Here is a 14,410-nt window from a genome sequence, read left to right as displayed (position 1 = left end):
TTGTGGGAGACTCTATTCTGTCTCTTTTCTAGCTTCTGCTGACAGACAGCAATTCTTGGGGTTTGTCTTGTAAATGCATCTGTTCCAACTTCGCCTCATCTGCCTGTGGCATTCTCCCCATGTCTCTGTGTTTTTACAAAGCTGTCTTCTTCTTCTTTTTTTTTTTTTTAAAGATTTTTCAAATTTATTTGTCAGAGAGAGAGAGCGAGAGCACAAGCAGGCAGAGTCAGAGAGAAACGCAGACTCCCCATTGAGCAAGGAGCCCAATGAGGGACTTGATCTCAGAACCGTAAGATCATGACCTGAGCCGAAGGCAGCGACTTAACCAACTAAGCCACCCAGGAGTCCCTACACAGCTGTCTTTTTAAGGACATCAACCATCATGGTTTAGGGCCTACCTACACCGTAGGTAATACAGTAGGGAATACATATGCCAGCTAGGAGAATGGGGGCCATTGGGCAAAAATTATTTCCATTTTACCAAAAAGTTTCAAAAAGAAAATGTTTATCCTTCAAGTTTTATTTCAGGTGAAATCATGCTTTATACTTTTGTTTGGCTTTTAGGACAAGCAATTGAGAGGAAAGCAACTTTGTGAGGAAAGCAACACAGATTTCAAAATGATAATGATACACATTATCAGGTTTTAGTATATTCCCAAATTAACAAATTCCCCATAATAATTGATATTTGTATTACATTTACTTCATATGTGTTTGCTTTTGAAACAGTATCCTCTGGCTCATCTTCTGTTTAAGCCTACTTTTCTTTCTTTTGTTTTTTAAAATTATTATTATATATTCTTACTTTTCCTGTTTCTTTATTGCCTTTTTCCTAGGCCACCTCTTTAACTTACATGTATATTATGCTATAAACATATGTAAAATGGGTGATATTCCTACCCGCTCTACTTTAAATTTCTGTAATGAGAAACCCAGGTAACACTGTATTAACTAACTGGAATTAAAATAAAAAAATTTTTTAAATTGTCTCTAATGAACACTAAAAAAGCCACGGACAAAATAATCGTTGCTCAGTATGAGGTTGTTCCTATTAAAGGTGATCTTTATGAACTTCTCAGCTTTGTATCTCATTGCCTATGCCTTTGACATCCACTTGGTTTTCTGTGTGTATTTGTTTTCTATTTTGTTGTTTTTTAAATGGCGAAAACAGGACCCAGCGTGTTTGTTTTCTGATAATCCTAATCCAGCAGGAACTTCATCCCTCTAACATATTTAATGTTTAGTGTTGGTTTTCTTTACTGCGAGCTCTGCCAACTTCTGCTCGTTTCTGTTTCAGGTCAACTAATACACTAGGGAAGAAACTTGAAAGCTAATAACCTCCCCTTTATGAATTTGGAAGGCTTCAGTTCTAAGGATGCTAAAGCCAGTTTATAAACTGTTAGCTTTTGGAGATACATTATGATCTAATAATTGGGTTCAACAAAATGTTTTCTGCACTAAGGTGTCATAGAGAGGTCCCAATTCTTAAAAAGAAAAATTTTAAGACCATTCATAATCATCCCAGAGTAGATGGGTTTCCACAGAATAGCAAACAACCCCCCAATGTCAGTGGCTTAAAACAGCAGTGGTTTACTAGCTGCTCACACTACATGTCCAAAGACGGTCAAGGGAAGACTCTGCTTGTGGTATCCCCCGCAGGATCCAGACTGATATGACCTGGACATGAGCAAAGGGCGTACTGGCTCTTAAAGTTTCCACTTGGCAATGACACACATCATTTCCACTCATAATTCATTGGACAATGCAAGCCATATAGTCATGCTTGAATTAAAAGGGGATAGGAAATGCAATTCTACCACATTTCCAGGAAGAGGAGAACTGGAATATTTTTGGACAGGCCTAACCTCTACCATGCCCTGAATGACAGATAGGTATCTAAAAGCAGAAGCAATTCTGGTTATTGGAAATGTTGCAGCAGTACCACAGAAAAGGACCTCAATGTTTGGTCAGACTTTGGAGATGTGTGGTAGCTTCTCAAATGTCTTTCTTCTGCTTCACTATATTCTGGCCAGATTTTCCATGATCTGATAGCATATATTCACTTTTTCTGTGAGAACTATGTGCTGATTTCTATAGCCAGGCACTCTAAAACATCTTCTATTTCCGTATTCTTTTAACATTACTTCTGAAAAATCACAGTAGCTAATGAGTTCTCTAATCTAGTTTCTATATCTACAATTTTTTTTTTCAGAGAACTGCATAGAACTCAGTCGTGTACATTTAGGTAAATTGCTTAACCAACATCTCCAAGCTCAACTGTCCTGCGTATGAAGTAAAATAATAATCACTCTTGCCTTTTAGGGTATTTTGAGTATTTAAAGAGGTGATGTTTGTAAACACTACCTAATACAGATATTAGCTAAATCTTACACAATGCTTGTTAGATGGCAGCCCTTTCTAAGTGATCTATATCATAAGACCCATTTAATTCTCCCAAAAACTCTATATGGTAACTAGCATCGTTACCCTCATTTTAAAGATAAGGGCACAGGAGCACAGAGAGGTTTAATAACTTGCCCAGAGGCACATAACCAATAAATGGTAGAACAGAAAGCCAACAACAGGCAGTCTGTGCCAAAGACCATGCTCTTAATTTCTGTGTTCAGTGGAGTGTACGGAACATAGTAAATGCTCAAAATAGTTTGCTTATTTTTATGTTATGGATATTGTTATTATCATTTGTTTAAAATGAAGCTCTATAGTTTTCTCATGGAAAAAGTTAAACCCTTTTCTTTCATTAACAACGTGGTATTTTATAAAAATGCCTGAATTCTGGGGCACCTGGGTGGCTCAGTCAGTTAAGCATCTAACTCTTGATTTCGCCTCATGTCGTGATCTCAGGGTCGTGAGAGCAGCCCCATGTCGGGCTCGGTGCTCAGTGGGGAGTCTGCTTGAGATTCTCTCTCCCTCTGTCCCCACTAATGCTTGCTCGCTCCCTCTTTCTCACTCTCTTTCAAAATAAGGAAATAAAATCTTTTTTAAAAAGTAAAAACCACGTCAATTCTTTTAATATTATTTACGAAGAAATGAAAAATAAACCCCAAGAGACACCATGGCTTCTGTCTTGGTCTGTTCTGGTCTCCTTGTTTCCTCTCTCTCTCTCCTCTCCAGCTTTCTCTTGGATCGCTTGCTGTAGGCGAATGCAGCTGCCATATTGTCAAGATACTCAGGTTGCTCCTTTGGGAAGAAACTGAGGTCTCTGGCCAATAGTCAGTTAGAAACTGAGAACTACCAAAAATCATGTGAGCAAGTGTGGAAGTAGATCCTCCCCCAGTCCAGCCCTCAGGGGACTGTGGTCCCAACAAACAGCTCGACTGCTATCACATGACAGACCCTGGGAGACTCAGCTATGATGTTCCCAGATGCCTGCCCCTCCCCCATCTCCCAGAAAAGGTGGGATAATAAATGTACTTTTCAGCAGCAAGGGGTAATTTGTTACATGGTAACACATAACTAAAACAGGTGTCAGCACCTTGAAGTAGGATGCTGCTATAACAAAAAACTAAAATGTGGAAAAGGCTTTTTTTTGTTTTTAAATAAACAAAGTTCTTGACCATTCTATATAAATTTAAAAAGTAGCCTGCCAATTTCTGTACACAAATACACTAGGATTTTGGTTGAGATGCCATTGAATCTATAGAACAACATGGGGACCATTGCCGCCTCACAGTATTGCTTCTTCCAATCCACAAACATGGCATAGCTCTTCATTTAATTAGGTTTTCTTTAACTTTGCTTAGCAATATTTTGTAGTTTTAGGTATATATAGGTCTCACACATCTTTCATTATTTTTATTCCTGATATTTTGATGCTGTCATGAACGTTTAAAAATTTTTCTAGTAACTGGAACTACAATTTTTTTGATGTTATCATAATCTTAAAACACTTTTCAATTATTCATTTCTTGTAAATAGAAATTCAGTGAATTTTAAGGTTTGTTTTGATTTGGTCTTTTAATGTGGGCCTTATATCTTGTGGCTTTTTAAAGTTTACTCTTTGGTTCTAGCAACCTTATTTTATTCTCTTCTCTTCTCTTTTTTTAAAGATTGAATTTGAGAGACAGAGAATGTGCACAAACTGGGGGAAAAGGCAGAGAGAGAGGGGAAGCAGACTCCCGGATGAGCAAGGAGCCTGAGGAGGGGCTCTATTCCAGGATCCTGAGATCATGACCTGAGCGGAAAGCAGGTGCTTAACTGACTGAGCCACCCAGGCGCCCCCTAGCAGTCTTGTCTTAGATTGCACTAGATTGTCCATATACACCATCATGTCATTTACAAGTAAAGACAGTTTTATATCTTCTTTTCTAATCTGACTTCCTTTAATATGTCTAATAAACACATGCACACACACATACACACATAGACAATATACAACAACTTGTGTATATATAGTTGGAGGTAATTTGCTAAAATTTTGTTAAAAGATTTTATACATATATTCTCTGTACTTCTGTTTTCTTGTCTATGCTTATCTGGCTTGGTATCAAGTGATTTTGGCCTCCTAAAATAAGTTAGGGAGTTTTTCCTCCTTTTCTATTTTAATGAGTTTATGTAGAAGTTTTATTATTTCTTCCTTTAAAATTTTATAAAATTTAAAAAAATTCATAAAATTCACCAGTGGCTTGAAGTTTTCAATTTCTTTAAGGTATGAAGGGCTTTTCAAGTTTTCTTTTACCTCTTGGGTATGTTTTGACAATTTTTGTCTTTTAAGAAATTTGTCCATTTTCCCAAGGACATCAAATTTCTTCACATAAATTTGTTAACAATATTTTTCTATTAATCTGTTAATTTATAAACTTTATTTTTCCTTGACCAGTCTAACTAGAGACTTGTCAATTTTACTGGTTTGTTTCAAGGAACCAGCATTTACTTTCTTGACTTTCTCTATTTTTTTTAAATTTTTATTTCATTAATACTCTTATTTCCTTTCTCTACTTACTTCAGATTTAAATTGCTTTTTTGTTTTTTTTAAGCATGAAAGTTTATTGATTTAAGTCCTTTCCTTTTTAAAAAATTTTTTATTATTATTATTATTTTTTTAAATACAGGTTTTATTTATTTATTTGTAAGAAAGAGAGAGATAGCATGAGCAGGGGGGAGCGGCAGACAGACGGAGAAGCAGGCTCCCCACCAAACAAGGAACCCGATGTGGGACTTGATCCCAGGACCCTGGGGTCATGATCTAAACTGAAGGCAGACACTCAACTGACTGAGCCACCCAGGCATCCCTTCCCTTTTTTTTTTTTTAAAGTAAATATTGTAAATATTCCTTTAAACTCTTGGGGCATCCCACAGGTTTTGATATTTTGTACTTTCATTTTCACTTCATTCAAACTATTTCCTAATTTTCCCTGAGATTTCCCCTTTGGCCCATAGATTATTTAAGGGTGCATTGTTTAATTTTCAAATATTTGGGGATTTTTCCCATATTCTTCTTTTTTTTTCTTTTAAGATTTATTTATCTATTTGAGAGAGAGAGAGAAAGAGCACAAGTGGGAGGGTCAATGGAAGAGAGACTCTGAAGCAGACTCTGTGCTGAGCACACAGTCTGCTGATGCAGGGCCCGATCTCTCAACCCTGAGATCACCACCTGAGCTGAACCAACTGTACCACCCAGGCACCCTCAGATATCATTCTTTATTAACTTCTTGTTTAACTCTATTATGATCAGATTGTGTATTTTGCTCTTATTGGCCAGAATGTCCTATAACTGTCAATTAGTTCGGATTGGTTGATAGAGTAGTCAGATCTATATCCATGCAGATTTTTTGTTCTATGATTACTGAGTGAGAATTGTTGAAATCTCCGTGTGTAATTGTGGATTTGTTGAAATCTCCGTGTGTAATTGTGGATTTGTATATTTCCCTTTTCACTTCCATCAGTTTTTGCTTGTGTATTCTTGATCTCTAATTTATAGGTGCATACACATTAAGATTGTTGTATATTACTGATGAATCAACCCATTTCTCAATATGTGATGTCTGTCTTTAATCCTGGTAATTTCTCTTGTTCTGAAGTCTATTTCACCTAATATTAATATAGCTAGTCCAGCTTTCTTTTGATGTTATGAACAAAATTGTGTCCCTGCTCCAAAATTCATATGTTGAAGCCCTAATCCCAGCACCCAAAATGTGACTATATTTGGAGATAGGGCCTTTAATGAGGTAACTTAGGTTAAATGGGGTTCCTATGATTTGGCTCTAATCTAATATCTGGTGTCCTTATAAGTAGAGGAAGAGACACCAGGGAGGGAGGTACTTTCCAGAGCACAGAAGAAAGGCCATATGAAGACACAGAGAGAAGGAAATAATCTACAAGCTAGGAAGAGAAGCCTCAGAAGAAACCAACCCTGTTGAGACTTTGATTTTGGATTTCTAGTTTCCAGAACTGTGAAAAAATTAATTTCTGTTGTTCAAGCCATGTAGTCTGTGGTATTTTGTTATGGCAGCCCTAGTAAAATAACATTTGATTAGTGTTTTCATTATATATCTTTTTTCATCCTTTTATTTTATCTATATAATTATATTTAAACTAGGTTTCTTATAGATTGCATATGATTAGATCTTCTATTTTTAAAGCCAATCTGAGAATCTCTGTTTTTTAATTAGAGGGTATAGACCACTTAGATTTAATGTAATTATTAATATGATTGGATTTAGGTCCACAATTTTTTTATCTTACTGATTGTTTCCCCTGATTTTGTTCTTTTCTTTTCCCTTTCCCACAGTCATTTCAATTATTTAAATACTTTCAGTATTCTATTTGACTTTATGTATTTTTTTAAGCTATTTTTCTTTTAGTGGTTACTGTAAGGATTATTATATGCCACTGGTCTGCGCACCAGTTAAAAGAAAGAAATTTGCTTATTTTTTCTTTGTCAATTTTCTTGCAAACTTGAGGAGATTAATTTAAATGAGGCACTGTCATCTTAACCTCATTAAAATTGAGGCTGATATTCTAAACCACACTGGATTTATATAGTCACCATTACTTGGACAAAGGCAATGTGCTTGACTGACTTCCATCATCTCACTGACTTTTTCCAAGATCAAATCTAGTAAAAATAAAGTGAGAACAATAGAATTAAATCCAAGAGATTTGTCTCAGCTAAAGTAACAGCAGATTTAGGATAATAAAAAAACTCAAATCTTATTACATCACTCAAACTTGAAAAGTTATATGGGCTTTTATGGGCTTCAAGTTTAGTAGATGTAGAGACTATTTGTTAAAGTCTTAAATAAATGAAAAATATAATACATCTATGTATGAGATTATTCAGTAGAACAAAAATGTCCATTCTCTTTAACTTAATTTATATTAAATGTGATGCCAATCAAAATTCTAAACATCTTTCATCAAAAATGATATATTTATTATAAATTAGAAGGAAAATTATTGTGAAAGAAGGGCTAAGGCAGTCTTGATAAAGCAGGAAAAAGAAGAAACAGCTCCTTGACCGGATATCAAAATATATTACAAAGGCATAGAAATTAAAGTAGTGCAGTATTAGCATAACAGTAAAGATATTAATCAGTGAAAGGAAGTAGAGAGCCTAGGAACAGACCAATGAGAACTTGGTATGTCACAGAAGTGGCATTATGAATGAGAAGGATTGTTGATACCTTACATTAGAATAGCAGCTTTCTACTTGTAAAATTATATCTGTATCTCACAGCATAATAGAAAATGAATTAAAGATTGTTATGTAAAAAACAGAATTAAGAAGGTGCCTGGGTGGATCAGCGGGTTAAGTGGCAGACTCTTGGTTCCCAGCTCAGGTCATGTTCTTAGGGTCTTGAGATCAACCTCTGTGTCTGGCTCTGTGCTCAGTGTGGAGTCTGCCTATCTCTCTCTCTTTCCCTTTGCCCCCACCCCTGCTTATGGATGTTCTCTCTCTCCCTCAAATAAAAAAAATAAACTCTTAAAAAAAATTAAGGACACAAAAGTTGAAACTTATCAGAATATAATAGGGAAGAATATCTTTATGACCTAGGAATAAAAAAATCCTAATCAAGAATATTTTTTCCAGGGCACCTGGGTGGCTCATTTGGTTAAATATCTGCCTTCTGCTCAGGTCATGATCCCGGGGTCCTGGGATCAAGCCCTGTGTAGGGCTCTCTGCTCAAAGGGGAGTCTGCTTCTCTCTCTCCCTCTGCCCCTCCTTCCTGCTCATACTCTCAATCTTTCTCTTTCAAATAAATAATAAAAATCTTTTAGAAGAAGAATCTTTTTTCCACCCATATTGCCATTCATTCATAGTTTATCAAAGAATGTAGAACTGCTTTAAAAATCAGTATATTTAAGGAGAGGTATGCCTGGGTGGCTCAGTCAGTTAAGTGTCTGCTTTCAGCTCAGGTCATAATCCCAGGGTCCTGGGATTGAGTCCCACATCGGGCTCCTTGCTCAGCAAGGAACCTGCTTCTCCCTCTGCCTGCTGCTCCCCCTGCTTGTGCTCTCTCTCTCTTTCTGACAAATAAATAAATAAAATTAAAGAATATATATATATATATATATATATACACATACACATACATATATATATATATATATATGGAGAAACAGATATACCTCCTGTTTCATTTAGTGTTTCCACTTCTTTTCCTAAGCCAAGTGATCTCTAAGAAAATTCAAAGATATCAGGCAAAGTTTTTTTCTAGTACATTTCTAATTTAGTTCTTTTCTTACAATAAACAACATGTATATACTGATATTGTCCCTTATCTCCTCAAAACTGTTATCTGATTCAATAATACAAAATTTGACATAATTTCAATGGAACTATTTTTTCTTTTTCTTTCCTACCTTCCTTCCTTTCTTCCTTCTTCCTTTTTTTAAGTAATAACTTTCTAGATAGGATATGAACCTGGAACAAAAAGGTAAAAACTGTCAGAATATATGCCTGTTCGATTTTCCTGGTTTTTTTTTTTTTTGAGACTTTATTTATTTATTTGACTGAGAAAGACACAGCAAGAGGGAGAGAGAGAAGCAGGCTTCCCGCTGAGCAGGGAGACCCAGGTGTGGGGCTGAAGCCCAGGACCTTGGGACCATGACCTGAGATAAAGGCAGATGCTCAATGACTGAGCCACCCAGGAGCTCCCATTTTCCTGTTTTTGAACTGCATCGTATTCCTTCATTTTCTGGGAATTTTATTTCAAGACAATTACTAGTGCACAATGAAAGAAAATATATTGTAATTTATCATGTTTACTAATGATGTAACTTTGTTAACTTTTATAATCTAAATAGCAGTTAGAGTTATTACTTGCAAAGTCATTGGGTTGGAAACTATTTCCATAAGAAATCATATCTCATTTCATTAAAATAAAGACAAAATTCATTCTCAAAGAAAACTCATTTGTCTTCTAAGAATAGCATTTCAGAGATTTAAAGAAATTAGAGGTGGAAAAATCAATTAAAACTAATCTACCAGCTTGTCAGAAAGGATTGCTTTTTACAAAATATATTCTAGTTCTTTGTCCAGGTTAATTTTAAATGTCTTAAGGGATGGAGCACTTGCTATATTCCTTTGAAGTCTCTCCTTTATCTAATTGAACTTCCCAATAATCATTTTTCCCCTAATATCTAACCTCCATGTTGGGGATTAATTTGGTGCTATTACTTTTTATTACATTTTTTTCCCCCATACTATTGCCCCTTCACTCCCAAATTCACTTTTTGTACTCTCAGATATTTATAAGGAGTTAGGCTCCATTTAACCTAATGACAGGTGTTTACTTATGATAATAATCTCTTGAAGAGATCTTTAGGTCTTTTTTTACATTTTCCCTGTCTGCCTCTCTTTCTTTCCTCCCTCTTTCCTTCCCTCCATCCCCCTTCCTCTCCCTTCCTATTTTCTTTTTGCAGATTTTGTAATGAAGTGCTTAAAAGTGAAAGATACTTGGCAGGAACAAGTAGAGAAAGGAGATCATAAATTTTTTGTTTGATCAAGGAGAATCAATTCTTCTGCAAATTAGCAATATATTTCCTGTCCGCCTCTAGGTATGAGTGAAGCATTTTTCTCTTGTAGATGATTTCTTGTTCTTTTATAACATCTTCTGTCTTACAGTATTCTTCATTTCAGATTTTCTCCTTTCTATTTCATTACATTTATATGAATTTAAAATTGAGTATTTCTCTAAGTTGCATGGTATTATTTATTTTGTACCCTTCGAACATGAAGGTGATGGTTTTCCTCCATTTATAAGATTTAAATTCTTGCCTTTATCTATGCAGACGATTAATTGTGAGACACCATGCATACTGGCAATCTGGACTCAAATTTCTACTGTCTGAAGATAAGCAAAACAAGGATTTTCTGGAGGGATGAGAGGATATCATATAGCCAGGGAAAGAGTTTGCCCTAAGCATAAGAACATAAATTCTTTGTAGGCAGAACCAGTTCAATAAAATGCCAGTGTCTGCAATAACAATTCTTGGTCACCTGGGGGAAGGGCAAAGACAAAGAGTGTGATGAATTTTATTGTGTGCTTTTGTGCTCATAAATTAAATTTCTATGATTTCCTGTATAGAGCCCATCTATCATCATCTTTCAAGAACAGTGGAATAAGGGGCGCCTGGGTGGCCCAGTGGGTTAAAGCCTCTGTCTTTGGCTTAGGTCATGATCCCAGGATCCTGGGATTGAGCCCCACATCCGGCTCTCTGCTCAGCGGGGCGCCTGCTTTCCCCACCCCCCGCCTGCCTCTCTGCCTACTTGTGATCTCTGTCAAATAAATAAATAAAAATCTTAAAAAAAAAAAAGAACAGTGGAATAAGAGCTTATAAAATTTAATAAATATATTTTCAATACTTAGGGAAATTTTACAGATTAATTTAATTAGCTTTCTCCTCTCTGCTCAAATTCTGCCTCTGTACTTTAATAGCTGTGTGATCTTGGGAAAGTAACTTAGCTCCTCCATGCCTCAGTTTCCTCCATTATAAAATGGTGACACAGGGGGCGCCTGGGTGGCTCAGCGGGTTAAGGCCTCTGCCTTCGGCTCAGGTCATGATCCCAGGGTCTTGGGATCGAGCCCCATGTCGGGCTCTCTGCTCAGCAGGGAGCCTGCTTCCTCCTCTCTCTCTCTGCCTGCTTCTCTGCCTACTTGTGATTTCTGACTGTCAAATAAATAAATAAAATCTTTAAAAAAAAAAACAAAACATTGTGTATAAAAAAAAATAAAATGGTGACACAGCCTATTGGAGGAAAAAAAAAAAGAGTTCTAAATTGAGAATAAATAGAGTTTAATATTGTAAAGTGCTTGGCACAGTGTCTTAATAAAAGCTAATTTCCCTTTTTTCTTTCATTCATTAAACAGGTTTTTATCGAGTGTCTTCTACATGATAAAGCCAGAAGTAGTTCACGGTATAACAACAAAGACTGACACAATACCTAACTGTACATATGAGGTGATGCAAAACCATACAATGTTGTCTGGAACCAAGAAGTGAGCATTAACCTGTGTGCTCGATTAGGGAAAAAGCTTGGCCTTTGTAGAATGAGCACAATATTGAAAAGTGGACAAGGTGAAGGAAGCAGGAGTGAGTGGATCAGCGTGTGAAGCAAAGTATATTCCAGGCAAAGGGAATGGCATAAGCAAAAGCTTGAAAGCACAGAGGTACATGATGCTTGCAAATGAGTGATAAGGTATGGGTCAAGCATGCTTGACCCATACTTTATCCCCATGAGGTGGGGGAGTGAGGGCAGGGAGACACTTTTTCTATTTTTAGTGAATCCTCTATACTGTATGAGTTTGGGTTGTGGGAGGGCCCCACCTCCCAAGAGAATGTGAAGGGAGGCAAACATTTCCTCTGTCTGCCTTCTGGCTGCTAAGGTATAGGTTGTCAGCGTGAATAGGGAGAAAGCATTGCTAAGTTGCCGAAGTTCAGGAAGAGTGGCCACAGTAAGAAGCCAGTGAGATAGTACCATCTTGCCAGGCTGTGCCATAGTCCACTCTGTATTGTCTGCTGCCAATCCTCCATAGATTCTGACCTTTTGCGAAACAATTCTCCATCTTTGCATTGATGCAGTGGGCAACCTGACAATGCCTTCTCTCATTTTGTATCCTGGGAAAGTTAACTAGAATTCCTTCTGTTTGCAACTAAAACGGATCTCAAATAACAGAAGATTTAATCTTTTTGGTTTGTTACTAGTGTTTCCTAAACACCAGGTATTTCTGTATTAAATACCAAGTATTTCTGTGATAAAACTTTTTATATAATGTAAAATTGATGTAAATGTGAAATTAAAAAATTTTCTGAAAGTAAAAGATGTATTTAAAATGTTAAAAAAAAGGGGGTCTTGGGGTGCCTCATTTGGTTAAGTGTCTGCCTTTGGCTTAGGTCGTGATCTCAAGGATCTGAGACTCAGCCCCACATAGGGCTTCTGGCTCAGTGGTGAGTCTGCTTTTCCCTCTCCCTCCATGATCTCCCTTGCTTTTACTCTCTCTCAAACAAACAAATAAATAGATAAATAAAAATCTTTTAAAACAAAGTAAAATGTAAAAAAGGAGGCCCATGTAGAGGCAAAAATAATAAAATGGGTAGTAATAATAGTGATAATTTTAAGGTAATGTATATTGAATGCTTACCTATGAGCTGGGCATGTTGTTATGAATTTTGTGTGCATTATCTTATATACTTTCAACAACACTAAATTGTATATAATGTGATTGTCAACATTTTCGGACAAGGAAATTGAGATTAGGAGAGGGTAAGTCACTTTCTCAAAACTACCAGAGGGACTGTGGTGTAGGAGGGATTTAAACCAGGGTAGTCTGAATATAGCATCTATACCCTTAAACCTATGACATCACAGATGAGCTGGTCACCACTTTTCCCTGAGAAAAGGTGACTAAGCTTTTTATAGAATTGATCATCTCTGAGCTGGACCTTGAAGAGTAAGTGGAGTTTGGCTGGTAAAGGAGATGTAAAAAGGGCATTTCAGCTTGAGAAGGGTGTGTGCAAGGACAGAGACAGGAAAGGCCATTATGTGTTGTAGAAATGCCTCTTAGGGCACTGGTTGGTGGTGCAGAGGGTGCTGGGGGCGGTGGGAAGGGGTGATATAGGGAGAGTAATTAGCTGAGGGAGGGGTGGCTTAAAAGGGAGGTTGGTAGTAGAGGAGCCAAATGTAGGTTTGAAATGCAATGCGGGGGTTGGTCTCATGAGTCCTTAGGTTTAATAGTTAAATTTTTATCCTTAAGCAACCAGAAGTCACCACTGGTTTTTAAGCAGGGGAGTGAAATCATCAGCATCTCTTTTTGGAAAGATCATTCTGGCAGCAGCATGGAGGAAAGGCTTGGATTGGAAGTGATGGGTGCCACCAAGGGCAGTTGGCAGGATACTGAAATAGCACATGAAACGCCAATGAGGACAGTGGGAGTGGGGGCAGAGAGGAGCACCCAGATCTGAGAAGCATCCCTGGGAGGGGAGCAACAGGCTTGATGACTAATTAAAAGCGGGCTGTTGAGGAGGAAGGAAGAAATGAAGATGACTGAGATTTCTAGTTTGAAAATCTGAGTAATCGGTGATGTCATTTACTGAAACTGGAGTGGAAGGAAGGAATCTAAGTGAGGCCCACCAGAAACTTTACGTGTGTTATCTTCATTCAATTAAACAAACTCATGAGGAAAAGATTAAAATGCCCATTTTACAGATAAGAAGATCGAGGTTCATTGAGGTAAAATAATTTGTCCAAGGTTACACAGATGGTAAATAAAAGAGCTGGGATGGGAAATAAAGTCTTGGTCTAAAGCCTGTATCTTTCAATGATGGTATTCTATACTGACAGTAATACTAATTTGGACTAACAGCACTGAAACTCATGGGAAAGGTAAAGCTAGAAACATGGCCCTTTCAGAGGAGGGCTGATACAGAATGGAGAAGGATTAAAGCCTCATAGTATTGGGATGGACTAGAACAACACTGTCCAATAAAATTTTCTGCAGAGATGGAAATGTTTTATACTTGCACCATCCAATATAGTAGCCATTAGCTTAGCTATGGAACATTTGAAATGTGGCTAATATGACCAAGAAACTGAAAATTTAATTCTAATGTTAATTAGTTAATTTAAAACTAAGTAACTGTAAGTGGCTAGTGAGCGACTACTGAATTGGATAGTTTAGGACTAAAGGAACCAACTGGACATGGAAAGCCCATCAGAGCATAGGCCTTGCTGGTACTCCCGAAAAGTCACTAGGTATTCGATCATCTGCTTCATATCTGTGGGTAAGATTGGTCCTAAGTTTGCGGACTACGATTCACCAATTATGAATGTGTGGACAACACTAATTTTACCCAGTCTTATCTTTGGGAGGAGAGTGAGTATAGTACTTTACTTCCTTTCTTATAAAAAACAAAAATCACAATCATTTTCTCTGTATTTACTTTAGTT

Source organism: Martes martes, assembly GCF_963455335.1.
Source record: "Martes martes genome assembly, chromosome: 2".
NCBI lineage: Eukaryota > Metazoa > Chordata > Mammalia > Carnivora > Mustelidae > Martes > Martes martes.
Note: the sequence above shows the minus strand (reverse complement) of the source record.